Source organism: Erithacus rubecula (assembly GCF_903797595.1).
Source record: "Erithacus rubecula genome assembly, chromosome: 21".
NCBI lineage: Eukaryota > Metazoa > Chordata > Aves > Passeriformes > Muscicapidae > Erithacus > Erithacus rubecula.
This window is the reverse complement of record NC_136673.1, coordinates 3,469,929-3,496,294: the sequence shown is the minus strand read 5'-3', so window position 1 is coordinate 3,496,294 and position 26,366 is coordinate 3,469,929. Positions and strand designations below refer to the sequence as shown.

General features: G+C 47.1%; 1 protein-coding gene across 2 annotated transcripts in view; it reads right to left on the bottom strand.

Annotated features, from left to right (window-relative positions):
* The window catches only part of VAV2 (vav guanine nucleotide exchange factor 2), a 112,803-nt gene that overhangs the window by 42,946 nt on the left and 43,491 nt on the right, over window positions 1-26,366 (bottom strand). The gene's annotated exons all lie outside the window — the stretch shown is intronic.

Below are 26,366 nucleotides of genomic sequence, written 5' to 3'. Positions count from 1 at the left end.
GGAGCTGAAGCTCCACTGGAATGGATGGGCTCCAGTCCCCCCCTCAGTGTCACAGTGTCACCATCAGGGCTGGAAGGGCAAACCCTGCTTGAGGTTCCACCACAAAAGACATGGAACCCTCATCTATAAAGGATTATTGAACAGCTTCATCCAAGAAAACTCCATCCCCACACTTGTTCAATGAGCCCAGACCTGCCCTCACAGGTTTTTATGCAGCACTAAGGAGCATGGAGAAAACCTTCTCACTTTGTATTTCATTACAAAAGGATTACAACTCCTTTCGTGTCTCTCCTCACACAAAATGATCTTATTGAGGCAAACTTGCCAAGACTGAGCAGCTTCTTGCAATTCAATAAAGATGCATCATCAGTTTGTCAGAGGTGAGTGCAGACCATCGCCCTTTTCTGGCAGAAAACAGCCAGGAATGAGTCAACACCAAAATATTCTCATCAGCACTGCAATCAGAAGCAATAAAACCACCAGGATTTTCAGAAAAACTCCCATTTTTGATGGAAGTTTTAATTGCTATGGGGGATTTTCAATGATGAGGAACAAAGAATGGGTTTGAGTCCCTTGTAGATTTAAAGTGTGTTTTACTCTTGTTCACATTCACCATTTCAGAGCTGGAGGGATAAAGACTGTTATTTTTGGACTGGTTACCAATCTGCTGGGATGGGACATGGATAAAGGGCAACTTGAGTGGGCTCCAGGTGTACAGACCCAACTCTGGGGGCTGCTGCTGCTGCCTGGAGCTGCCCTGAATCCAACTCAGCCACAGGAACCCCTCAGGTTCCTTTATTTAGGAATTCTACTTTGGGATCCTCCACATCACCCACCCAGATACCACATCCCTGGATTTTCTGCTGGGATGAACTCAGAGCCTCTATGCCTCCCACATTTTTCTCCCAGGACATCCATGGGAGCCTCATCTCAGACCATCCTTTTCCTCCACACTTTTGCAACCTTCACCCCTCCCAATTTTCATTTGCCATCCCCACACATGGAGCCAAAGCCAGGACAGCGAGCAAAAATCTGCCACAGTTTGGTGTTTAGTGGGTGATTTCCACATGGAAAACAGGGAACAGAACATCCCTGAAAGGCTCCAGGGCTCATCAGGGCTCAAAAAACCACGAGTGTGGTAGAACATCAATTCCAGACAAGGCAGAGAGACTGGAAACTCCACTGGCACCCCCAGCCCTGCTCCAGGGGCTTAAAATAGTGCCAGGGAAGTCCTAGACTGACTGAATGAGTCTCTTCTGTGCTCTATTTTTAGCCTTCTGAAGTAAAAAAAAAATCCAGTTTATGAATCAGACAGTTCCACCGTGGGGTTTGACTTCCAGGGAAATTTAAGAGAAAAGCTCCCTGTTCTCCTCACCAACAAATTTCCCTTTGTTCTTTGCTGAACAGCCCCAGGCTCTGCACATCAAAAGCTGGGCACTAGTTCCAGGGAGGAGCCAATACAGCCCAGATCAGCAAAGAGCCCAAATCCACACTCAGGTGAAAAAATGAGAATCCAGCACAGCCCAGCAAAGATCCCAAATCCACACTCAGGTAAAAAAAGTGAGGATTTAGCACAGCCCAGTGAGGTTCCTAAATCCATGTTCAGGTAAAAAAGTGAAGATCCAGCACAGCCCAAATCAGCAAAAATCCCAAATCCACACTCAGGTAAAAAAGTGATGAACCAGCACAGCACAGCCCAGCAAAGATCCCAAATCCACACTCAGGTGAAAAAAAGTGAGGATTTAGAACAGCCCAGTGAGGATCCTAAATCCATAGTGAGGTTAAAAAGTGATGAGCCAGAACAGCCCAATGAGTATTCCAAATCCATACTCAGGTAAAAAAGTGAGGATTTAGAACAGCCCAGTGAGGATCCCAAATCCACACTCAGGTGAGAAAGTGAGGAACCAGCACAGCCCAGATCAGCAAAGATCCCAAATCCATACTCAGGTAAAAAAATGAGAATCCAGCCCAGCCCAGCAAAGATCCCAAATCCACACTCAGGTAAAAAAAGTGAGGATCCAGCCCAGCCCAAGCAGAATCCAAAATCCACACTCAGCTGATAAAGCCAAGCCACCCAGTGTGAGGGATCAGGCACAAAAAAATCTCTTTAAAGCATCTCCAGCAGGCTGAACAGTGACTGCCCCAATATCTGGGAACATTTTTGCCAAACAACAACTCCTGTTAAGAGCAAGAAAAAAACAAGTGCAAGGCCAGCTCCTCACAGGCCTCAGCCCCCAGCCAGGGAACTGCTTAAGCATGCATTTAAGGAGAAGTAATCCTCTCAATTTCAACATGATTAAACAACATTCTTAAGGGTAAGTCAGCCCTTAAGTGTTTGCTAAACTGTGTCTCATTTTCCCCTGTAAATCAGCTTTTTATTTGCAGGCAAACCCAGGCCTGGCTGGTGTTTGCTCAGGATCTGTTCCACACCAGGGTCACTGATCCCAGCTGAGGCTTTTCCCTGTTTTGGACAGACCATAATAACAAAATCAGATATTCCAACCTGCCCCTGAACATTTTAGGGATGGGGTCAGCCACAGCTTCTCTGTGCCAGGGCCTCCCCACCCCTCCAGCCAAAAATCCCTTCCCAAAATCCACCTAACCCAAATCTCTGTCAATTTAAAGCCATTTCTCCTTGTCCAGCCACTCCATCCCTTGCCAAAAGTCACCCTCTAAGTCATCTGAAAATGTTGTTTGGAAAACTCTTCTCTTATCTGTGCATTTTTCTTCCAGGAGATGTAGGCCTGTGGGTTTTAACAATGGGGGTTTATGCAGATTATTGCTATTATTATAACTTCTTCACCCATTTCTCATTGCAATTTCTTCCCTGGAAACTGCATTCAGCACACAAAATTACCATAAAAGCTATATATAACATCCCACTGACAATAAGATGGCAGGAATATAAATAGGAATATAAAGATACCAAATGCAGGTGATGCACAGACACTACTTGAAAAGGGTTTGTGGGGAAATTTCTGGTGGTTTTGCCCTCCACATTCCTGAAATTCCAGTGTGTGAATACAAGAATTCTTGTATTTATGGGCATGAGTTAAATCCACCCACCCAGCTGATCATTTACTGGCCAGAGAGATCATTACTGCAAAATAACAGCACCACAAAGTGAGGCACGAGGGCCCTGCATGGGATTTCAGGTTTAAAAAGGCACTTCATGGGAAAAAGGAATAAAATAAAATAAAATAAAATAAAATAAAATAAAATAAAATAAAATAAAATAAAATAAAATAAAATAAAATAAAATAAAATGGAATATAAAATAAAATAAAATAAAATAAAATAAAATAAAATAAAATAAAATAAAATAAAATAAAATAAAATAAAATAAAATAAAATAAAATAAAATAAAATAAAATCATCAAGGCTCAAAGTGGGTTCCTCACACTCACTGGTCACTTTGGAAAAAAAACCAAAGTGAGTAAAGGAATGGGATTTTTGAAAAGAATAAACCACATCACTTCAATTAAAAATTCGCCACTTTTCTTCCCTACTTCCAACATTTCTTGTAGGAATTATGGATTTTTAAAATAAACCAAAGCCTGATAGAAAATAAATTATTGTGTTTACTGCTTTTCTACTTCCTACAGCATTGTTTATGGCTGATGGTATCTCTGAGCATCTAGAAAACTCTAAAATAAACTTTTATTTATTTGAAAAAACAAACTGATCCAGCTGGGCTGGAGAACTCTTTGCACAGGAGGAACTTTCCAGCTCTGGGCACTGCAGGAGTGACCCTGGGAATGAGCTGAGGGCTCCCAGCCAGCACTGAGCATTTCCAGAACAAACAGATTTGCTTCTAAGCAAATCAGGAGCTCTGCCCAACACTGATAACTCTGGGCAGAGATCTCTCTGTGCCACCTCTGCCCAGGGAGAGGCAGTTTCACAGCCTGGAATTACAGGGAGTCATTTTCTGCTTTGTCCCTAAACTCATAAAGGGCAAAACAAATCCTCAGGCCAAGCATCCCCAGCCTCAGGCAGAAACTTGACCCCAAAATCAGGGACAAACTGATGGTATCTCTGAGCAAGCAGAAAAAAAAAACTCTCAAACTCTCTCAGGTTTGAAAAAACAAACCAGCTGGGCTGGGGAACACTGGGAGGAAGGCAGAGATCCCATTTCTGAGCTGGATAATGGCATCCCACAGTCAAACACTGATGGGAGCAGTCCCAGGGACAGGAATGCCTGAGGAACAGCAATCCTCAGAGCAAGGAGGATTTGGCAGGATCCTGCATTTTCTCCCACTGCTCAGCTCCTGTTTGCTCTTCTCCCTGCACACCTGGGCACTTCCCAGCCCCTTCCAGGCACCTGCACACCCCCCTGGGCTGGGCACCACCTGGTATTTGCAAACCAAAGTCTCAGCAGCAGCTTCCAGCCTCCCATCTCTCTGTTTGCAAATCCCTGGAAAAGCAGAAGAGCCCAGAGTGGGAGGGGAGCACAAACCACAACCTGCCTGCTCTGGATCAGTCATTTGTGCTCCTGCCTGGGGCATAAACCTGCAAGGACCCCAAGCCAGCCCTTTTCCCTGGACACAGAGCAGCCAGGACTGCTGCTGCAGCTTCAGCATCCCAGGAATTTACTGAGAATTCCTTAAATCACCATCTCCTGGTACCAGCTGAGAGGAGCCCTGTTTGGGCAGGAGGAAATCAGCCGTGGTGGGATGTTTTCCTGGGATCCAACCAGGTGGATTTTCCTTCAGCCATCCTCTCAAGCTGCACCACATCCCCCCAGCTGCCTGCTGGGGGTGAAGTTATTCAGTAATAACTGGTTTGGACAACTGGTTTGAGCCTTTCCAGTTCCTGCCTGGATGATTTCCTTCCCCTGCCCAGGGATGCCAAGGCTTCTCCCCCCATTTCCACTCACACCAGGCGTGGTGTTTGCTGGCATCCAGCTTCTGCTGAGCTGCCAGATGAGCAGATTTGGGCTGATACACATTTGATAAAGATTTAAAATCAAAGCCAGGGAAGTTTTCCTGTGATGGTGTGACCAGCTTCTGTCCCTGTGTTTTACTGAAAGAGCAATGCAAGTCTGGGCATGGTGAAACCTGCTCCCTCCTCCAATAAATACCAGGAATCCTTCACTTGCATTTCTTTATTGCTGGTCCCAGAGCTCTGGCAGCTCCACAGGGTGGTGAAGCCCATTTGCTGTAAAGTCCTGCTTTAAGCCACACCCTGTGTTTGAATGGGCTTTTTAAAATAAAGTTATTAAACTGTCACTATCTTACATTAAACTCCTTGTTTGGTCACTTTATGTGCTGGGGATGCAAGTGTTAAACCACTGGGCAAAGCCACTGCTGATTTCCAGTGAGAACAAGACTCTTGTAGGATTTTAACAGGTTTATTTTGGGCTCTTTGGGGCTGGCATCGTGTCTGAAATCATGAAGCCTTTCAAGAGTGAGCAGTCACTGCAAAACACACACTGCTCCCTTACAAGGAGGACAAAAGAACAATTCAGGTGGATTTATGGCAGCTGCTAGAAAACCTCTGCACTCTGTCACACCACCATAAGTTACCCAGATGCACACACCTCATCTCCCATATTTAAGACACCAATTTGTCTTTTCCCATCACAGAAGAGCTGAGGGAGGAAGGGAACACTGTCACACATCTTTGGGGTCCCTAAACCCTGATATCTGTCACAGCAACACCCCTGGGCAGGGGCAGGGGCAGGGGCAGGGGCAGGGACAGGGGCAGGGACAGGGGCAGGGGCAGGGGCAGGGCAGGGCAGGTCCCTCACTCCCCCAGGACACAGAGAAGATCCAAAAACAAGGAAATAAGAGGCAGAACAGCCCAACACTGGGAGTCACAAACCAGCCCAGCTGCCTGTGCCTCCCACAGCTCCCAAACACAGGAATTAACGCCCTGGAACTCCAGTGCCTGCTTTATGCTCCTCTAATACAACAGCAATAAAGAGTTATTCTGCTCCTTAATGGGCTCTCTCCTCTGCCAGGCTGCTGAGCACTGCCTCTGTGAGTACTTTTATTATCTCTATGTGATAGCAGCGACTGCAGCAGGAGCTGCCTTTGATGGGACTTTAAAAGCCTCAGGGGAGGAAACCCAAGCAATTTCTCAACACCAAAGGCAAGAGGGATGAGCTGGGAAAGAGCCTCCAGCTGGACAGGGCACACAGATTGGTCTGATGGCCCTGGAATCAGCCCTTGGGGAGAGCTCAGCAGCACCCAGGGGTGCTGGAAGGGTTCAGGGCACTGGGTGAGTGTTTGAACTGTGAATTCAGGGTTCCTGCAGGTGACAGGGATGGGAGGGACTCACCCAGCAAAGCCATGAGTCTGGGGCAAGCTCAGCAAGCTGGCACAGGCACCCTGAGCTCAGGGGATGTGCACAACCTGGAAAAGACTCTGGGTGCCATAAAACAACATAAAACATAAAACAACAAGGTGGGAATTCTCTCAGGCTGTGCCTGCTGTGAGCCCAACCCAGCTGCCTGTGAGCCACCCTGTGCTCTCCTCTTGCCCAGGACAGGCATCTCCTGCTCTGGGGCAAGGACAACCCACCCCACAGGAGAGATGCTGCCTCTGCAAACATCATCCAGAGAGGAGAATTAAACAGGAGAGACAGGGAAATTGCATCTTTGTGCACCCAGGATGGGACTGAGCAAGGGAGAGCTGGTGCAAAGTTCCTGGGTGAGGATGGGTGGCACCAGGAGGAGGTGACAAGAGGGTCACCAGGATCTGCTCCTGAGCAGGAAAAAACCCCAAGAACTCAGCTAGAGGTGCAGGGTGAGTGGCCATGTCCTCCTCCTCCTCTCTTCCCACATCTCCAATTCCCCTGGCTCAGCTTGGCCCCATCAATTTGCCCAGAACTTGCCAATGACAAAAGGGCAAGAAAGGAGGGAAAATCAAAAGCCTTGCTGTCCAAACCCCATTTCTGGGACAAGCTTTGGCAGCACCTCTGAAAGCTGATTTGGGAATGAGTCACTGGGCTGTGCCACCCAGCTGGGGTTTAAGGTGACCCCAGCCCATCTCACATTTCTGCATGACACAGAACAGCATTAATTCAATATTAAACAAAACTAATTCAATATTAAACAAAACTATTCCAGCACTGATGGGCAGAACTGAAACCAGGGATCAGAGGGGTGTGGGATTGATCCTCCAGGAAAGAAAGGAAGAAGCAGCTTGGTCTTGTCAGAGATTCCTACAGGACAGAGCCCAGGAGATCCAGCCCAGACTGATTCCAACAGAAGGATTCTCCTGCCCAGAAGAATTCCTGCACAGAACCCCAGGTTTGTGAAGGTGGAAGATAAGGATGCAATGCTCAGCACATGTTGGCCTTGAGGGCTTGAATTTTTTGCACATTCCCTATGACTCCCAAAGCCTTTTGGAGAGCTGGTCTTGTATTTCTGTCCCTCTGGAAATTCTCCCCTGTGTCACTCCAAGATGCCACCACTGCCCAGGAATGCTGTGTCACCTTTGGCCAGCACATTAATCTCTCACTTTTCACACAATCCCAGAACACCCCAGCACAGGCTGGGATTTGCTGACCTGTGAAGCACAAATCAGATGAATTTTGCCTTTGCTCAGAGCAATAATGGAATATATTTGGGCAGAGGGACCCAGCAGGGAGAAAAAACTAATAAGAGCTTCACTTTTATTGCAGATGGGATTTCAGCACCCTCCCAGAGGATTCCCAGAGACAAGGAGGATTCCCAGAAAGGCCTGAGCACTGCAGCTCTGAGCTGAGGGCTGGCTGCTTCCCTCCAGATTAAAGATATCACAAAATTGCCTCTTAAAAAAGAAATTCCAGTGAGTAACTGGAGAGGGCTTTGTGATGTGTACAAAAGGAGTGTGTCCTTTGGGAAAGGAGGGTAATGAGGCAGGAGAACTGAGCTTTTCCCTGCAAATCAAAGGGGGGAAACCACAAATAAAGTGGTTCCAGCAGGAGCTTGGCTCAGGTGAGCCCAATGAGCTCCATCAGCACCAGAGCTTTTCACTGCTCACCCAACCCAGCCCCTCTGCTCTGTCCAGCCCCTCCCTCTGCCCCTAATTAGCTGTTTGCTAATGAAGCTGGCAGGGTGCCAGCAGCAGAGGAGGGTCTGGAGAGTGGGAAGGTGTGGAGCTCGTGGGTGCTGATGCTGCTGAAAGCCACCAAGCTGTGCTGAGCACCTGGCCCAGAAAAAGGGGCAGGAAGGGAGGGGAAAAGGCAAAAAAAAAAATCCAAATACCCTGATCTGCCCCAAAGCCCCCCCGTGCCCAGGTGTGGAACACCTGCAGGATGATTCCAGCTGCTCAGAGCAGAATTCTTGGTGCCTCTGTGCTTCCAGTGGTCCAAACCCTGGTCATGGTGCTCTGCATGGATCTCTGCAGGGTTTGGAGAGCCCAGCAAAGGCTCAGAGCTCACCCCATGCTAAGCAGGGTGGTTGTGATTATCATATCTGTGCTTTCCATGGATGTAACCACCAGGAGTATTCAGCACAACTCCTGACCCCACAGCACTGATTTAAAAGGATGGGATGGCCAGTCAACCCCAAAAATGGCTCCAATATTTGTCTTATGCCATAGGCAACATCAGGACAGGCTAAACTTTGACCAGAAATCAGCTGCTCCTGCTAAACATTTAAATTCAGAGAGATTTAATTAAGTTTACTCCCCAAATTGTGGGTCAGCTGCTCCACAACCTCATCCCCTCCTTGTGTTAAAGGGCTCCAGGTCCTTCTCTGACCCCAGCCCAAAATCAGGCACTTTTTATGCAAAATTCTCATCTTGTGACTTTAAAAAAGCCACCCTAAAAACTTTTCCAAGCAAAAACCCCTCTTCCTTAGGGATTATTTGCACCCTAATAAAGAACTGCTCAGGCAGAGCATGGAAAAGGAGCAGCTCACATTAATTCCTCACATTCATTCCCTAAAAATAAATTAATTAAAGCCACAGGAGAGTGGCTCTGCTCACAGCTGTCACCTGGGCTGCCCTGGAATTCTGCACTGGCACAGGACACCCAGAAAAGCTGGAATTGTTGAAGGAGCCTTGGGACAGCCTGGATTAGTGGTCATGGGACAAGATGGGTTTTAATGCCCCTCCCAAACCATTCTGTGGTTTTATCACTCCATGACCAGACTGTAAATTAAACATTTCCCATCCCAGCCCTTTCATCAGCTCCACCTTGAGCTATTCCAAGTGACTTCCAGCCAAGGGCTCCTTGCACAAGGAGAGGCTCTCCTGCAAAAACAGCCCCACCTCCCCCACTATTGATTGGATTTGTTGAAACAGATGGAAAAAGCAGCTAGTCAGATGCAAAAAAAAATGGATATTCAAACCTGCTTCCAAGAAAATGGCTTCAATCTGTATTAAGTTTAATCCCTTTTGATCAAGGCCTGGGATGTAAGCAGAAAATATCACAGATTTTCACATACTTTTGGGTTCCCATTTCCCTTTGGCTCCAAAAGGGAGCTGGGAGGTCACAGCAAAACATATGGAGCACAAAAAAAAATAAAAATTAAAAAAAAAAAATAAAAAGAGGTTTGGGAGCATTTTGCATGTGCAGGAGAAATTGGGAGCATCCATATGAAACCAATCCACTTGCACAAAGAGTAATTTACCTATTGGGGAGAGAGAGAGATAGAGAGAGCTTAAAATTCTCCTTGCTTGATTTCCTTCATCATTATTCCAAGTGCTAAAGGCAAAAAAAAAAAAAAAAAAAAAAAAAGTATGAAAACATTGCAAAGGAAAATGCTTAAAAGTTTGGGTTTTTTGTTTTTGTGGGGTTTTTTGTTTTGTTTTGTTGGTTTGAGTTTTTTTGTTTTGTTGTTTTTTTTTTGGTTTTGTGGGGGTTTTTTGTTTTGTTTTGCTTTTTGGTTGTTTTGGGGTTTTTCCTTTTTTTTTTTTTTTTTCCATTTTGCACAGTCTCCAATTCCTGGCATGGTCACAGGTCTCTCCAGAGAATTTTACATCCTTTCCAGTCCCAGAGCAGCAGCTCTGGTGGGAGATGCCCAGGAGCAGTTGCAGAGACCAAGGATGGGTTTGTCCCTCCCTGCCACACCCAGGGTTTGATTTTGGAATCACCATCCCACTGAATGGAAATAACCCACTTCAATATCCCACTTTAATATCCCAGCACCTGCAGTTTAACCTTCAGAAGCTGCTGTGCTCCAAGCCCTGAAGCTTTTCCATTATTCCTCTGGATTCAGCTCTACCTGCAAAGCATCAGCTCTGCCCCAGGGAGCCTCAGGGAAGCCAAGTCCCTCCTAAAGCCCTCCTGAAGCAGCAGCAGCTCAACCATCACAAGCCCTTTGAGACCAGCTGTGTTTTACAAATCAGGAGAAAAACTCGTTTAAGCTCAAAGAAATTCCTGTAATTCCAACGTACACAAAAGGGGCAGGAAGCAAACAGGAGTTTTTCAAGTGCACTGTAAAAGGCAGCTTGTAGAATTTGCTTGGGATTTGCTGCTTTGATTTGCTCAGAACCTGGAACTGCTGTGTTTGCAGGGATGGGAGACCTTTGCCACTGAAGTTTCTTCCCCTGCAGCTACACAGAATCAGGGCTTGTAGCAGGAATCCCACCTAGCTCCACAGATGGAGGGGCTGCTCCAAGCCTCCTGCACGAGCACAGACACACCTGGATGAAACATCTTCATTCCCAAAGCTTTAAAAAAGTAAAAAAAAAAAAAAAAAAAACCAACCAAAAAAACAAAAAAAAACAAACCCAAAAAACCCAAACAGTTTTTGTTTGTTTGTTTAAAAAAAAAAAGGAGGGAAAAAGGCCCAGATGAGAAGGAAGGTGCTTTAATTAATAAAGAACTCGATGTGCCCATGAGCTCTGGGAACACAAAACCAGGACAGGGCTGAGCTCTGCTCTGCCTGCACTCCCCAAGCAGCTCAGAACACAGAGTGACACTGAGTAGAAACACTCAGGAGGAAGAACAGCAGGAGGAGAAGCACAGGAAAGCAGGATGAAGTTCATTTCCTCAGCCCTAATCCTCTCCCAGACTCCAGGGAGGAGAAGCACCTTGTAAACCCGTGGGGTTTATTATCATTACAAACAAAATTCCCCCAAGGCCAGCCAGGTGTGAGCTGCCTCCTTGCCCCAGACCAGCACTGACTGACAAATATCCATTCTTCAGGCACTGGGGACACTTGGACACACCAGCAGAGCCCATCACATCACCAGGGCTGCTCCAGGACCCCCAAAAATGCTCTTCAAACTCAGACTGAGCTCCAACTTCACCCTGCACTGTTTGCAAGCACAAGGTCCTGGTTTGATGAGTAAAAACCTTTGATAAGATCACCTCAAGCATCCTACATCCTTCAGATGTGGGGCACAAGGAAGCAAATTTCTCCTTTCTAAACCCAGGAAACTTTAATTCAGGTTATGAATTAAGCTCTCAGCCTTTCCTCCCAAGCTGGGAGAGGCTCCCAGATCCCACAAAGCCACGTTCAGACAGGGAATCAATCAGGGAATCATTTCCCCATCTCCTGCACCACTCTGTGAATGTCTGCAAGCAACCAGCAAGTCTGGAAAATAGCTGACATGAACTGCAGCCCTCCAATATTGCCAATTTAGCTGCTGTTATTGTCCCAGAGTTCCTCTAAGGAAAGAGGAGGGATGCAGGCTGCCAGTGATGGAGACAGGCAGGATCCAGAGATTCCACATCAGAAACAAATGTCCAATTTACCCAGGTTATTGAGAGCCATCACAGGAATTCACTGCTCTTGACACTGAAAAAAAAATCCACCCAAAGGTGCAGAATGCCCTGGTTGAACCTTTAGCTGTAGTAAGGAGAAATTCCTCATGTATTTTCACCAGACTGTTTCTATCCACTCATCTTGTCTGCCTTGAGCACCAAAAGCAGAGGGATGTGCCAAGGTTGTGCTGTTCCTCCCATCAGTGTCACCCACTTGGACACCTCAGTCACTCCCTGCCAGCCTCAAAAGTGTCACCTCTGGGTTTCCTGGGAAACAACTGTGTTAAATTCCCAATTCCTGGAAAAACAGGCAGAATAGTGAAGGTAGGGAAGAGTTCAGAGCAGAGAGGAGAAATTCCCAGCTCCTGACCCAAGGTCAGATCACCTTTTTCTGTGAGTTTGTATTCTTTTTGGGGGAAAAAAAAAGAAAAGCCACAATCAGTGTTGAATATTCAGAGCTCCTGATTTGTGTGTTTTATTCTCTCCCACTGCACAATTCCTGCCCAGTTTTCCAAGAACTGTTTCAAAAGGAAGGGAACCTGGGAAAGCACAGCTCTGCCACGAGCTTTTCTCTTTGCAATTATTCCATATTTGTCACAAGTGAAGCCTCTCAAGACTGAGCAGGGCAGCAGCAGAGCCAAGACATCCATGTGCAGCAGGGATGCTGCTCCTCCTCTTCCCTGCCCTCCCTGAAGGAGATAAAAGGATTGGGGTTTATTTTACTACAGATTCTGCTTTGCTGGTGAAATACCTTCCAGAAATAAGTGTTATTTCAGAAATAAAAAAAGAGTTTCCCATCAATCATATCCCAAGAAACAACACTCTCTTCCTCTCTGATTCAGTTCTCAAAATAGCAAGCCCTGAATTTCCCAAATTCATGATCAAGAGGTTTCCAGACAAAACTCTGCTGTCTGGAGGAGTCTCCTGCCCCTGAGCAGGTAAATTCCTGGTCTGGGTTTTCCACAGAGAATGGCACATGGGACAGAGACCTCTGACACTGCCACATTTATTCCATTCATTAATCCAGTGACATCAATTAATGCATTTCCACCTGCAGGAAGGCAGGAGCCTGGGGCAGAGGGAGCAGCAACCCACAAAGCATTTTCCAGAGATGCTCAGAAACCACCCCCCTTCCTCTCATCCTGTAATAGAGGATAAATATACCCACAGAGTGCTTTGATTTGACTGAGGATGTTAAATTTAGTCACTGCTCTGCCTCTGCAGACAGCACATTTACTGCTCTGGGGGTGGCTGAAATGTGCACTGCTGCCAGCACACTGCAAAGGGAAAAAGAACTGCACTGAAAAAACATCCAAAATATTGGTTCCCCTCTCAAAGCTCACAAATGACAGGATGGAAGGGGAAGCTGGATGGATTGCACAGAGGGTGAGACAAGATGATCTAAGGGTCCCTTCAGGCCTAACAAATCCATACAGATGTAGAAAAAAAAAAGGAAAAAAATATCATAGATTAGATCTTGACTGTCACCAAGAGAAAAAAAAAAAAAAAAAAAAAAAAAGAGTCAGGCATGATGTTTTCAGTGAGTGATTTAAGGAATGTAAATAGCTTTGTCAAGGATGCTCAGGCAGATTCCCCAGCTGGATGCTCTGCCCAGGACCTGCAGCAGCCAGGATGGGTGAGAGCAGCAGGAAAAGCAAAGTGAGAGCCCCATCCTCACCAGGGAGGGGACACACAGGGGGTGTTTGCATCCCAAGGGAACTGGCACATCCCTGCATCCCCCAGCAGCCTCACAGCAGCTCCCAGAGTGTCACCAGCTGTTTATCAGCTGCTAAAAACGCTTTAAAAATTAATAGGAACAGATTGAGCAAGTGTGGAACATGCAGAGAGCTGAGGCTTGGAGGGATTTCAACATGCCACGCTCAGACTGAGTGGGCTGGGAAGAGCCAGCCTTGGCAGAGGAGAGAAAATGCCAAAAATACAAAAAATACGAAATATAAAAATGCACTCCACGCAGAGAAAGGGAATTGTGGCTTGAACCAGCACGTGCTCCTTCTCCCAGCCCTTTAATCTGAATTTAGAGACAAAGAGCAGCTGGGCTGTGCACTGTGGTCAGCCTGGGGTTGTAGGAGGAGGGGGGAAAAATGGGATTTATCCATGTGTCCTTACACATGGACAGCCCCCTGATGGTTCCAAGGGCCCAGGTTTGAACACACAATGTTGATAAAGGTCATCAAGATGGATGAGAGTCCTTGACAACACCCTGTGCAGGAGGGAATGAGGGTCCCAGCAGCCACAGAGGGAAAAACAGTAAAAAAATGGAATTGTTGGTGCCAGCAGGGCAGAGTTACCAATAAATGTCAACACCCAAAACTGCATCCCAAGGGCCATCCATGCAAATGTAAATAACAGAGAAATAACTGCTGTCAGCTCAGGTATGAGCAGGGCAGCCCCAAGGGTCAGGGAAAACTCCTCCCTGGAGCCCCTGTCCAGAACAAAGAGGTTTTGTAACCCAACAGGTAAAACTGGTTTAATGGAGCTCCTGGAAATGCCTGACAAGTATTTACTTGTGGGAAGGGAACAGGAAAATGGGATTTGTTCTTAGCTGGCTCTCCTGGCATTTTCTAACTGCCAGGAAGAGAGCACTAAAATCTTACTGACTTCATGACCAACACAGGGTATTTTACAAAGCAGAAAATCCCAAAAAAATCTCAGGTCAAGGTGAGCCCTTGCTCAGGTGCTTCATGTAGGGCATAAAAATCCACATGTGCTTAATGGCAGCAATGTCTGGAATTCCCAGAGGAAAAGCTCAGCCTGGTGTAAAAACTCAAAATTGAGGAGTGGGACAGAGAAATGAGAAAGGGCTTTCTGTTCTGATCAATACTGAGGAGCATTTTGGTTTTGTCCACTGAAAAAATGGCAATGAATGTTTTTTGTATGTCCACAAACAAACAACATGTTTTCCAATTTTGGATTTAAAAAAAAAAAAGAAAAAAAAAATCCCTGAAAATTGAGTTTTAATGACTTCCCCCCATCTGCTGTTTTTTGTTCAAAACATCTTTTTTTATTTTTTTTTTCATGCCATATTTTGGCCAGATGTAGAATATGTGCTTGGACTGCAGAAAAGAGCATTTGACAGCATTACCAAGAGATAACCAGCTCAGCCCAAGCCTTGCAAAAAGAAAAACCTTTTATTTCACACCAGGCCCTCAGCTCCTCACTGGCATCATCTCATCAGCCCAACCTGTCCGTGGGGATGGATCTGAAAGGTTTGAATAATTCCCCATCAAAATCAACTCTCTGCTTGGATGAGACTTCCACCAAAGCATCAAGACAGGCTGTGAAAGAGAGGAAATATATTCTTGTCAAAATGACATCCCCCTGAGGAGCACAATCCCCACAAAAGCACTTGCTGTGTGTCCTGTTTCAGATCCAGCACTGGAATAATTCTGTTTGACTTATTTAACAATTTAACATCCACACGCTCGGCTTTGCAGCTGGAGAAAGAAAAATCACGTGTTTGAGGGGCTAAAAGGGAGGGGAAAAAAGAAGAAAGAGATGGTTTGATGATGGGTGGATATTTATGAGGAAATTATATCTGTGAGGAGAGTGTTCAGCTGAGCAAACTCCCTCCCCCCTCCTTGCTGGATAGAAATGGGATTTGGAGGGGTGGGACTGGTCAGTGAGGAATTGGGTGCAAACACCCAAAAGCAAAGCACCAAACTGGGTGCAAACACACCAAAGCTGCTCCAGCTCAGAATTCTGTGTTCCCACCACCCTTCCAGCCACACCTCTAAGAAAAAACCCCCCCAGGTGTGATGTGTGCTGAGCTATGAAGTGAACAGGGATCTGGGCTCTCCTTGGGGTGCTCACAGGCACCCTGAAAGGCACAGCAGAGCCAAGTTCCCTCTCCCAGCAGCAGCATCCTGGTGGTGCCTCAGGACAGGGGAAAACAAATGGGGATGAAAAAAACCCTTCTAAAATGTCCCATCAGCACAGCACCAGTGAATTTGCCACCCCAGAACTTGCTAGGACCCCCTCTCATGTGTTGCTCCCAGATCCCACTGGGATCCAGCAGCAGACCAGGATATGAGAGGGGGGAGCTGAAGGGTCAAGAGGGAGAAAAAGACAGAACTGCCACCAGTGCAGCAGGCAGGGAAAAGCCAGGGGAATGTCCCTGCTGGGTATCACAGCAGCAGTACCAAGGCAGCCCTCTGCTAACAAAAATCCAACTTCTGTGGGATGTATTTTTAATAAAGTGCTTCATTCTGCTGCAGGTGTGGACTATTATCCCAGTGACCCTAGTGGTCCCAGGGATTCCAGTGCTGATCCCAGTGATCCCAGTGATCCCAGTGCTGATCCCAGTGGTCCCAGTGCTGTTCCCAGCTCTGAGCAGGACTCATCCCTTTTGAAATGCCCATCCCTCCTCTCTGGCTGCTGGCCCCACCAGCACATCTGTGCTGTGCCTTTGTTTGCCTGGGGCCACATCTGTCCCTGGAGCTGCTCCTGCACTGCACGGTGCCATCAGGAGAAACTTCAAATAAATACAATTACAAATAAAGAAATAACACAGTGCAACCTGTTAAGTGAACAGCTGGGGTGCTCCACGCCTGTTGTCACTGGGATTTTAACTTCAGAGCATTTCCCCAGCCTGACACAGATGAGTCACTGGTGAATCTGCATTTGGGATGTAAAATATGGAGATCTCCCCTTCCCAAACCCCCTCTAAAGCTGCGTGACACTCAGACAACAGAGTGGAAACTATAAGCTTTGATGGGGAAAAACTATGCAGAAAAAGGGCCAGAACTGTATTAAACTATATTAAAAAGCCAGCAAGGAAAGCAGTTCAAACAGCTCCCTGTAAAGTAGCTCAGCTCTCTGGGGCTCTGTTTAACAGACATCCTTTTATTAGAAAAAGTCGCTGAAGATGGCTGTTTAGCACTTCCAATAAAGGAGAGGTGGATGGGGATGGAGGTTGTTTTTTTTTTATTATGATTACAGAAAGGTCTGGGGCTGAAAGAAAGGGAAAACCTCCAGATTGATGGTTTTGTTTCTGCCCCGTTCATTAACACACCAAGATCTGAATAATCACAGGCTGGGGGGGCTCTCTGATTTGGAGGGTCCACCAGACATCCAGGAAGATGAGGAATGGATGATGGAAATGAAGAAGGAAATGCCAAAAAAAAATAAAAATAGAGTGATGAAAAGAGAGGCTCTGCAGCCAGCCCAGCATCACCCCTCTGACACAGCTGGGCACAGCTGGCTGGCACATGGGGTGAAGAACATGACATCTTTCACCCCAAAAACCCTCCAACTGGAATGCAAGAGCTTGGCAGAAGCCTCCAGCTACACCATTTTGCAGAAAAAAATCTGTTTTATGAGCTCCACAGCCAGTCAAGGGCAGGAATTGCAGCAGGCAAGGATGGAACATCATCCCTGGGAGAGGCAGGGGGGCTCCTGATGCTCCTCAGCACCCAAGAGCTGCCAGGAAAAATCCTTCCCTGCTCCTGCCTGCCAAACCTTGGGTCTGCTCCAATTTCCTCACTGTGGCGTGTTATTAATGCTCATTATCATCAAAATCTCTGAGTGCAAGTAAAATTGGGCTTGTTTTCCACCCAGGCTTGTGCTTCCCACGTGTCAAATCCCAGCTCAGCAAAGAGAGGAAAGCAGTGAGAAAAACATCTAAAGGATTAAGGAATAATCTTGGAAAGACCATGTCCAGGCCCTGAGTGAGGCAACACCAACCTCCCAGCCCAGTTTTTCATTAGAACATTAAAAAATGATGCAAAATTGCTTTTGGTATCAGAGATGACCAGGGAGGTCATCCGGCTTTAACCAGCTGATGTTTTCTCCACACACCCCTGTCTCCAGGGCAGGTCTCGGTTTTTTTGCATTATCTAAACTCAAACAAGGCAAAAACAGGCTGGAGATTTTAATATCAATCCCACTGCCTGCTTTTCATGCTTTGAATATGAAGAGAATGGGAGCTGAGACAGGAAAAAATAGCACTGTTAAAAATAACATTACAAATGCTCCTATTTGGGCCCTCAGGCCTGTAGAGAAAGATGTTTCATTATCCAAGCCTAAGAAATTAATTATGCTTTAATCATTTTTTTCACTAAAAAAAGGCAAGTCTATTTGGCTTGCTTTGCTTTTGAAAGGGAAGCTGAGCCAAGCTTCACACTCCTGCTTGTTCATCTCAGCCAGGATCCAGCCCAGGGCTCACTGGGGAATTTGGGATCACCCTCTGGACCAGCCCCCCCCAGCTCTGCACCTCTCCATGGTGCAATTAATAAATAACTCCATTAATAAACAGAGCATCAGCACTCTCTGGGTGCAGACAGCAGCCCAAAGCATCTCCTCTCCCTACCAAAACAGGCGAGATCCTCGTTTCAGGCAAAAAAAAAATCAATTTATGATCAGTTTGAAGGGGATCAGACAAGTTTGGCATCACTTGCACAAGTTCAGCATCACCCCAGGCTGCTGCAGCCCATCCCTGGTGCCAGGGGAGCCCCCCACCCCAGATTTTGGGGGGGTTCCAGAGCCCCCCCCAGGTTTTGGGGAGTTCCAGAGCCCCCCCCAGTTTTTGGCCAGTGCTGAATCTGCTCGCCTGGAACTCCAATGTGGTTTCCATAGAAACACTCAGGAGCTAAATCTTATTTACTGAGTTAAAGAAAAGGGCTGCAGCAGCTGTAATTTAGTCCTGGGGGTAAATAGGACGTTATGAGAAATATAAAAATTTCCAGGATGGCAAAGCAGGTGGATTTGCACTGCTGGTTTTTCCTTTAGCATCAGTTATTAGACTAGGATTAGGATAAATCAAAGCACACCTCCTTTAAAAAGTTCCACTGCCCCAAATTTCCAATTAGATACTTACACATAATTTTTTTATTAAATGCTAGTGGATTTGGGAAGATTATTTCCTATTCCCCAACCAGAAATAATCCCACAAAAAAAATGAGGAAATCTACATTTAGTAACAGGTTCTACCCTGGCCATAACCATCATTTAAAGCAAATATCATGACCTCAAATCCAACAAGATGCTCTCAAACTGCAAGCTCTCACTTTTTTCCCAACAGATCTATTTAGACCACACCAGAATTTCTGTAACAAACCACTTATGGACACCTGAGGGAAAAGCTGTCTGTAAAACATTTAATTTTGGTGCATCCCTTGCACTCTGCTAAGAAGGAAGGTTCCTTGTGTGCCCCACAGAAACACACACACAAAATCTGTCAGTGCTTTGAATATTAAGATTTACAGGTTGGAGATATCCCTCAAATCACTCTGCCTTGCCCTGCACAATGGCAGGGTTGGAATATGGATTATTTGGGATGAATAATACATGATGGCACTGTAAATCCAGTCCCAGCTGAGCAGGAGCTCTGCAGCAAGGAAGGTTTTGGGACCACACTGAGCTGGCTGCAGGGAGCATTTATTTCTTTGCTAATGAAGGGAACTGCTGTTCCAGCCTGGAAAAGGGGCTGGGAAATCCTAATTAATGAGTGGTATTCAAACCCCAGCACGTCACTGTCTGTGACAGCCCCAGTCTCATCCCAGCAGAGACCCTGGGGCTCACTCCAGCCCTGGCTGCTGGGAAAAACTCAGTTTAAAATAAATGAAGCACTGGCAAATATTTCCTTAAGGGTGGGACAGGAGGGTGAAGGAGACATCACAGAATAAAGGGCACCTGCAAAATGTGGGGAAGGATTGTGTTTAATCCCCTTTACCTGGGCTCAGGCATCCTGAAGAAGGCACCAGTTTTGGAGGACAGTGGAGGCTGCTCCCAGCCCAGCCCCATCCCCAGGATGTGCCACATTCTCTGTGTCACATCACCCACCTCATCACAGCCAGGAATCAGAGCAGCCCCTTCCCTCTGCTGGACATTCCAAATGGTTCTAAAATGACCATGAAGTGGCTTTTCAAGGCAGCCTGACAGCAGAATCTGATGTTTTCTCATCAGCTGAGCTGGGATGACATTGCTCATGGCTCTGCCAGGGTAATAAAGGAACCAGCCAGCAAACAAAGCAAAAATCAATATGGATGAGTGTAATATTTTTCATAATGTCTTTATTGTGCACAGCATTCCTCATGTAGCTATTCATAGACACACTTTTCCTTCTTTTTTTTTTCCCCAGGAAATGAAGTGATGGGACATGTTCTTATTCCACACCAGAAAACCCAACACTGATTCATCACCCCTGAAAAGTTCATAGACTAAACCCAAATATGAGCAGATGAAACCAAACACCCAGCTGAACTGGTAGAGCTGATTTTTCAGCCCCAGCTCCTGCTGGTGACACTGGGGACACCCACATGGCACTGTGTCCCCCCAGGGCTGGGAGCAGGAAACTGGGCTGAGCCCCTGGAAGAGGAAGGACACTCAAACAGGAAACTTTGCAAGCAAACACAGCAGAGCCACATCCTCTCCAAAGGCACCTCTCCATGGCAGCTGTGACCCCAAATGACCAGTGATGAGGGGAGGGAATTGGGAGCTCCAGGATGGGAGCACAAGGGAATTGCAGCATAAGCTGGAACCTCCACCAAGGATCATCCTATCCCAAAAAAGCTGCCAAAAGAGCAGGGAAAAACTTCCAAGTTTAACTCCCAGCCTCCCTGCAGCCTGGCTTTGGGGCTGTGCTCTGGCACCAGCAGCAGCACCAGCCCAGTTTTCATTTATTTATTGCCAAGTAGATGCTGCAGGATAAGCATGGAAACACCAAAATTCCCCCCTAAAAAAGCACCAGGTAGTGAATCCACTGCCAGAGCAGTGTCCCCATTCCTGCCAGGGAATGCCACCATGCCAAACATGATCAAAATCTCCTGATATCAATTAGGTACAGCAAAAATGACCTTAATTACCCACCCTGGGCAAACACCTTGCCAAGTCTGGAGCCAGCTCTGCTTCCAGGCTGGAAAACCTCCTGGACACAAAGGTGAAGCCACTGCCAGACAGCAAAAGCTTTTTTCTGGTGCCAAGTTACCTGCCAACCTCTTCTGTCCCCTGTGTCACCTCCTGACAGCTCCACTTCAACTGCTCTGATATTGAGCAAGAGCAAATCTTTTGCAAAGTCCTTCAATCCACAAGGCAAATCCCACCATCCAAAGGCACCTCAGAGCACCTGGCTGGATGCAGAAAAGGCTCTTTTTATTTTAAAATATCCAGTTCTGCTGTTGCAAGGCTGAGCTTGCCTGCAAAGGAACCTGCAATTGTCCAACCAGACACACTTTGCTGCTGCCATTTGATTTTAATTGGTCCCAGTTATGGTCTTCAAAGCATCCATGAAGGAAAATCATGGTTTTTTTCCAAGCAACTGGTTGGGTTTTGGTACCTCCACCAGGGGTTTTGAGCTTAATAAAGGAGAAAAGGAAAAGAAATTATTCCTCTGTGGCTTTGCTGGTGGTGAGTAAGCAAAAAACCATTGATTAAAAATGAGCAATGAGAAGAGGAAGTGCCTCTGTGCTCCACAAACAGCTCAGGACACAATGGTTTATACTGTAGATAAATGCAAAACAGGGAAATAAATGAGCTCCTCTTGGACATTGGCCTAAGCACTGATGGCAGGATGGAAGCAGCACTGCAGGAAGGGACCCTCTGAAATAACCAGGAATGAGAAGATAACAACAAAAAGGATGGAAAAGAAGATTTTACCTGGCTCAGAAGGAGTCAGGCTCTGCTGGAGATTGCCAACCTGGCTCCCAGAGCTGCTGCCTCTGCTCTGGCTCCAGCTGGGCACCAGGGAGACACTGGCAGCTGAGAAATTCCACCCTGGGAGGGTGGGGGGCTCTGGCACAGGGTGCCCAGAGAAGCTGGGGCTGCCCCTGGATCCCTGGGAGTGCCCAAGGCCAGGCTGGATGGGGCTGGGAGCAGCCTGGGATGGTGGAAGATGTGCAGGAGGGATTATTCAGCTCTGAGATCCTCTCCAACCCAAACTGTGTGACCTTCAGCACTGATACCCCCACCAATCCTCACAGCCATTAACAAAACCCCTGCAAATAATTCCCCAAAAGGCAAAGCCAAGGTCCAAGGACCACCTGAGCAATCTGGCCCAGAGGAGAAGCAGCAGGGGGATGCCTGGGCTGTGCTCTGCACGTGTCCTGCCACAAGCCCCAGAGCAGGGAGGAAACCAAGCCAGGACTGCAGCAGCCAAGACAAACTGAGCTGTATTTATATCCAAAGCATGGAACAGCAGGTAGAAAAGCAGAGATCCAACACAGCTCTGTGCAAAGGGGAAATGAGGGGTTATCCATGGTCATGTTTTTAAGGAGTATTTGGTATATTCAGAGCTTTGCAGTGAGTGATCCATTCAGAGCAGGCAGCTCTGTGCACTCATGCCAAGCAAAAAGGGAAATAAAAGTTGGAAATCACACACAGCCTGTTAAAGATATTTTCCCCTGTGCCCTCACCCAGATCCCCACTGGGAAAACACGAGTGTGTTCATTTATTGCATCAGCAGGTCTGGGAGGGGGGAGTGAGTCACAGAGGTTGGGGAGAATTTTCTTTGGGTGACTGAACCTTCAGCATCACCCCAAGCCCAGCAGCACAGCCAGGATCCCAGGGGTTTTATTGCTGGAGAAATCTCCAAGGGAAAGAGGGGGTGGAAAGAGTTTTAACTCCTTGGAAAAAGAAACAGAAATACAGGATAAAATAGAGTTGAGGCCACAGAGCACAGCTCAGCTCCCTCTCCCCAGCAGAATGTGCACAAACACATCCTGTGGCCAGGGCTTTTCATCTGCTGCCAGGGAGATAAAGGGAATTCCTGCTGGCTGGGGAGGGAGCAGTGCTGGCACCAGCACAGCAGGAAAGGGTCACAGCAGCCACTCTGCTGCCACCAGCCCTGGGGGACACAGCTTGGGGACAACCTCAAACCACCCCTCCTCCAGAGGGGAAAAAGGCACGGAGATCTGAGCCCTGCCTGGAATCCCTGTGAGAAGGAAAATCCAGAGAAAATCAGGGCTGGAGGCAGGGGATGCACCCAAGGGGCACTACAGGGACAGGGAAGGGCAGCAGCTTGCTGTGGATACCCCAAAATTTGTGATGGATCCATGGCCAAAACCCTGTGCAAGAACCAGGAATCACAAAACTGCCCAGGGATGGAGGGTGGGGGAGGTTTGGGAAGGGTCTGGCAGAGCTCAGCTCCTGCTGGGCTCATCCCAAGGGAAGCATCACCCCACGGAGCTCCCTGCCCATCCCTGCACAAGAACAGCTGGAAAATGATGGGATGTGCATCATCTGAGGGGGGCAGGCCTGTGGGGAGTGAAGGAGGCACAGAGAGAGGACAAAGCAGCCAGACAGGGATGGGGAAAGCTGGAGGGACTGGGGGTGTTTAAGGCTAAAAAGGTTCTCTCCAGGATTTACCTCAAAGTAGCTAATTGCACTAACAGGAGTAAAACAAAGAGTGATGTCACCAGCTCCATCTGCTTCAAATTTGCTCTAAGCTTTAAATCTCCCTAATTTTTATTTTTTTTTTTTCAAAAAGAGAGAGAAAAAGAAAAACACCAACATTTGCTAAATGAACCCAAAGCGAGGCAAACATCCCCACGCACCCACAAAATGCTTTTCTCTCATCCCAAAATATTGGCAGTGGGAAGCTCACAGGAGTGGTAAAAGGCTCTAAAAAGCAGCAGGGTGGGATGGCAGGGGGACAGTGACAACCTGCAGGTTTGGGAGGTGACCCTGGGGGCCAGAGCAGGGACCAGGCACAGCACAGCCCCAGCTGCTCTCTGTGCAAATGGAAAATCCAATGAGGCTGATACTGTCACCTCCTGGGAGGTTTGGTGTCAGGTCAGAAAGATTTTTATTTTTTTTTCCAGTGAGCTCTTGAGCAGACACAAAACTGGCTGGCAGTTAAGGTCATTTTCTGCCACAGCTCTGCAGCTCAGCCAGGAAAAGCTTTGGGGAGCTTGGGATTCCCCCAGGAACAGCCCTGCAAGGACCTGCCAGAGGCTCAGGCAGCACCTGCTGAGCAGCCACTGTGGAGTTTGCTCTGATTTCATGGCAGGTCCAACCAACCCTGGGAAACAGCAATCCAAGGTGGATTTCCCCTCTTCCACACCTCCCTCCTGCCCCTCAGCTGCACCTGGGAATGATCCCCTGCACCAGCTGCTCACACACTCTCAGCTCTCCCAAACAATCCCAAATTTGCCAAACCATCAGTGGTTCCACAGCCTTGTAGAGATCTGCCAGCTCAGAACTGCTGGAGAATCAATAGTCTCCAAAAAACTCAGTGTGGGGCTTGTTACCTTAAATCACAAACTTTCCAGGCCCTTAGCTTCCTAAAAATATAGACCTATACAATTTTTAATTGATTTATTAGAGATACACCTGTATTTCAGCAGCTGGTTCTTCTCCCCAGATCAAAACCTATTTCCCCAAGCTGATCCCACAAAACCTCTGGGCATCAGCAATATTGGGATACAGGGCTGCTGCTTTAATATCCCAACTCACACAGCTCCTTGGGATCTGATTTATAACTATAGCAGAAAACCTTACTGGAATCAAAACTAATTTATAGACTCAGGAGGGGGAAGAAAAAAAAATAAATTGACGTCTTCTAGATCACACACATTGCTGTGAATCAATTTCCATTTTGTGCCCCTGGTGCAAGCTGGGTGAATAAATGCCAGGAGTAATGAGTTTGGAAACAACCAGCAACAAAGAAATGACAGTCACTAAAAAATCTTTCTCCTGCCAGGAAACCCCAAGTGCAGATTAAAGCAATTACCAAAACCCAGGCAGAGGAGATGGGGAATTTCAGCAAGGAGATGAATTTCTGTCTTTTTTTCTGTCTATTTTCCTTTCCTCCTCCAAACAGAGTTCATTATTGTTGGAGGGGGATGAAGTGAGCAGCAATTTTGGGTGTGGGTGATGTGTCCCAGTGGTTTGAGGCAGGGAAAGGAAAAGGAGGGTGGAAAGGAACTGGAGCTGCAAAGAGCCACCACTCACAAACACATCATGGGCTCACTCAGCAAACTCCAATTTCCTGCAGGATATCTCTCCCCTCTGCCCTGTGACACTGCATTTTGAAGATTCCCCTCATCAAATGTGCCTCATCTCCCTCAAGGTTTGGGCTCTGGGGGTGGCAAATGTCATTTCACAGCCAAATCCAGCTGGAGGGACACCACAGCCACCTCCTCACACTGCAGCACTGGAAATGCCACAAAGAATCTCCTTTTTCACCACAAAAAGGGATGAACACTGCACAAGAAGTTTGGCAATGCCCTGTATCAACAGGAGAAACACAACTTGCCCAAAAACCTGAAAATCATCCAAGTGTGACCTCCTGTGGCCTGGCTGTCACCAAGAAGATGCTTTCAATGCCATCTGCTCTCCTTTGGAAGCCTCAGCTCCATGGGCAGGGACAAAACTCTTTGTTTATCAAACCTGTGCTCCCCAAGGCATCTCCTGGAGCTTGGGTTGCTCTTGCTCCTGGTTTTGCTTCCTCCACAGAGATTTTCATTCACAAAGAGCTTTGGGATACTGGAGGATGAAAAGCAAGGGGATGTAAAATCATTTATTTCTACTATTACCAAAGATTAAAAGCCAAGCACAAAGTCAAGCTGACAGCAATGCTCTCAGGAATCACCAGACATTGCTTCACTCAAAGAAAACACAGATAATAATTGAATAAACTCAGAAGAAGGTGAGATCCAGGTGAGATTTCACAGCTTCAGAAACAGGTGGGCATCAAAACCCTTCCTGGTGGGGACACAGCCACTTCCAGAGCACACATCCCACGTGGGGATTATTTGGGGTTATTTCTGTCAAGTTTCCAAAGAATTTGGCAGCTGCAGCTGGTGAGGCTCAGCAGCCAAGGATCCCAACAGCCCCTGATAAGGAGTGATCCTCTGACCACTGGAATGGCTTGATGTATGGAACTAATTTGAATTTCTGTATCAAAAATGCAAATTCAGCCCTGGGGCCATTCTGCTGGATGTGGCTGCTGGCACACACGTGCTCCAGAGGTGAGTTATATGGAAAATAAGAGCGAAACTAATTACTGGTCCCAGGCACTGAAGCTTTTGTTACAGTTCAGAAGGGAAAGAAACAAAAGGCTGGGATGAAAAACCACCAGGGTGACTCGTATTTGTCTTCCATTGAGGAAAGCCTGGCTAAGACAGATCTGCTGCATTCAGGGGGAGTGAAAGGCAGTGCCAGCTCCCATCTGTCCTTGTCTGGCACAATGTCCAGAGGGGGGGATGTGGATGGGAGGAGGTGGGTGCCAGGACAGGAGTCTCCAAACCACCCAGTGATTCCTCACAGCACAGTTCTCTCCAGGGCTGGGTGCCCTGGGCTTTATAAAATACTGATGTGTAAAGAATTTGGAGAATTTCTGGGACTGAGCCAGGTTTTTTAAAAGGAGGTGGTGAGTTATCACCAGCACTGGTGTCTGCTCTGTGCTCCAGCACACCCAGGAGCCACCTCTGGTTACTCCATGCTCTGAAAATCAACATTTTTAGGAACAGAAGAAGGGTAAAACACCCAGGGCTGATGTAAAACCCCAAGGAGCCTCCCAGCAGAGGAAACAAATGGAGCAGAGCATGAGCATGACCTGAGGATGCAGAGCAACACCTGCATGCTGTGTATTCCCAAAGGATGAGCTGATCCCTGGCTCTGGATCCACCAGCTCCATCATCCCCCACTGAAAGGGATGGGGATGGAGCACCCTTAGCTCACCCTCCCCACTGAACCTGGAAAACAACCACCTCCAGCATCCAAATTTGGAGCTGTGGCAACAAAGCTGAGCTGCAAAAAGAATA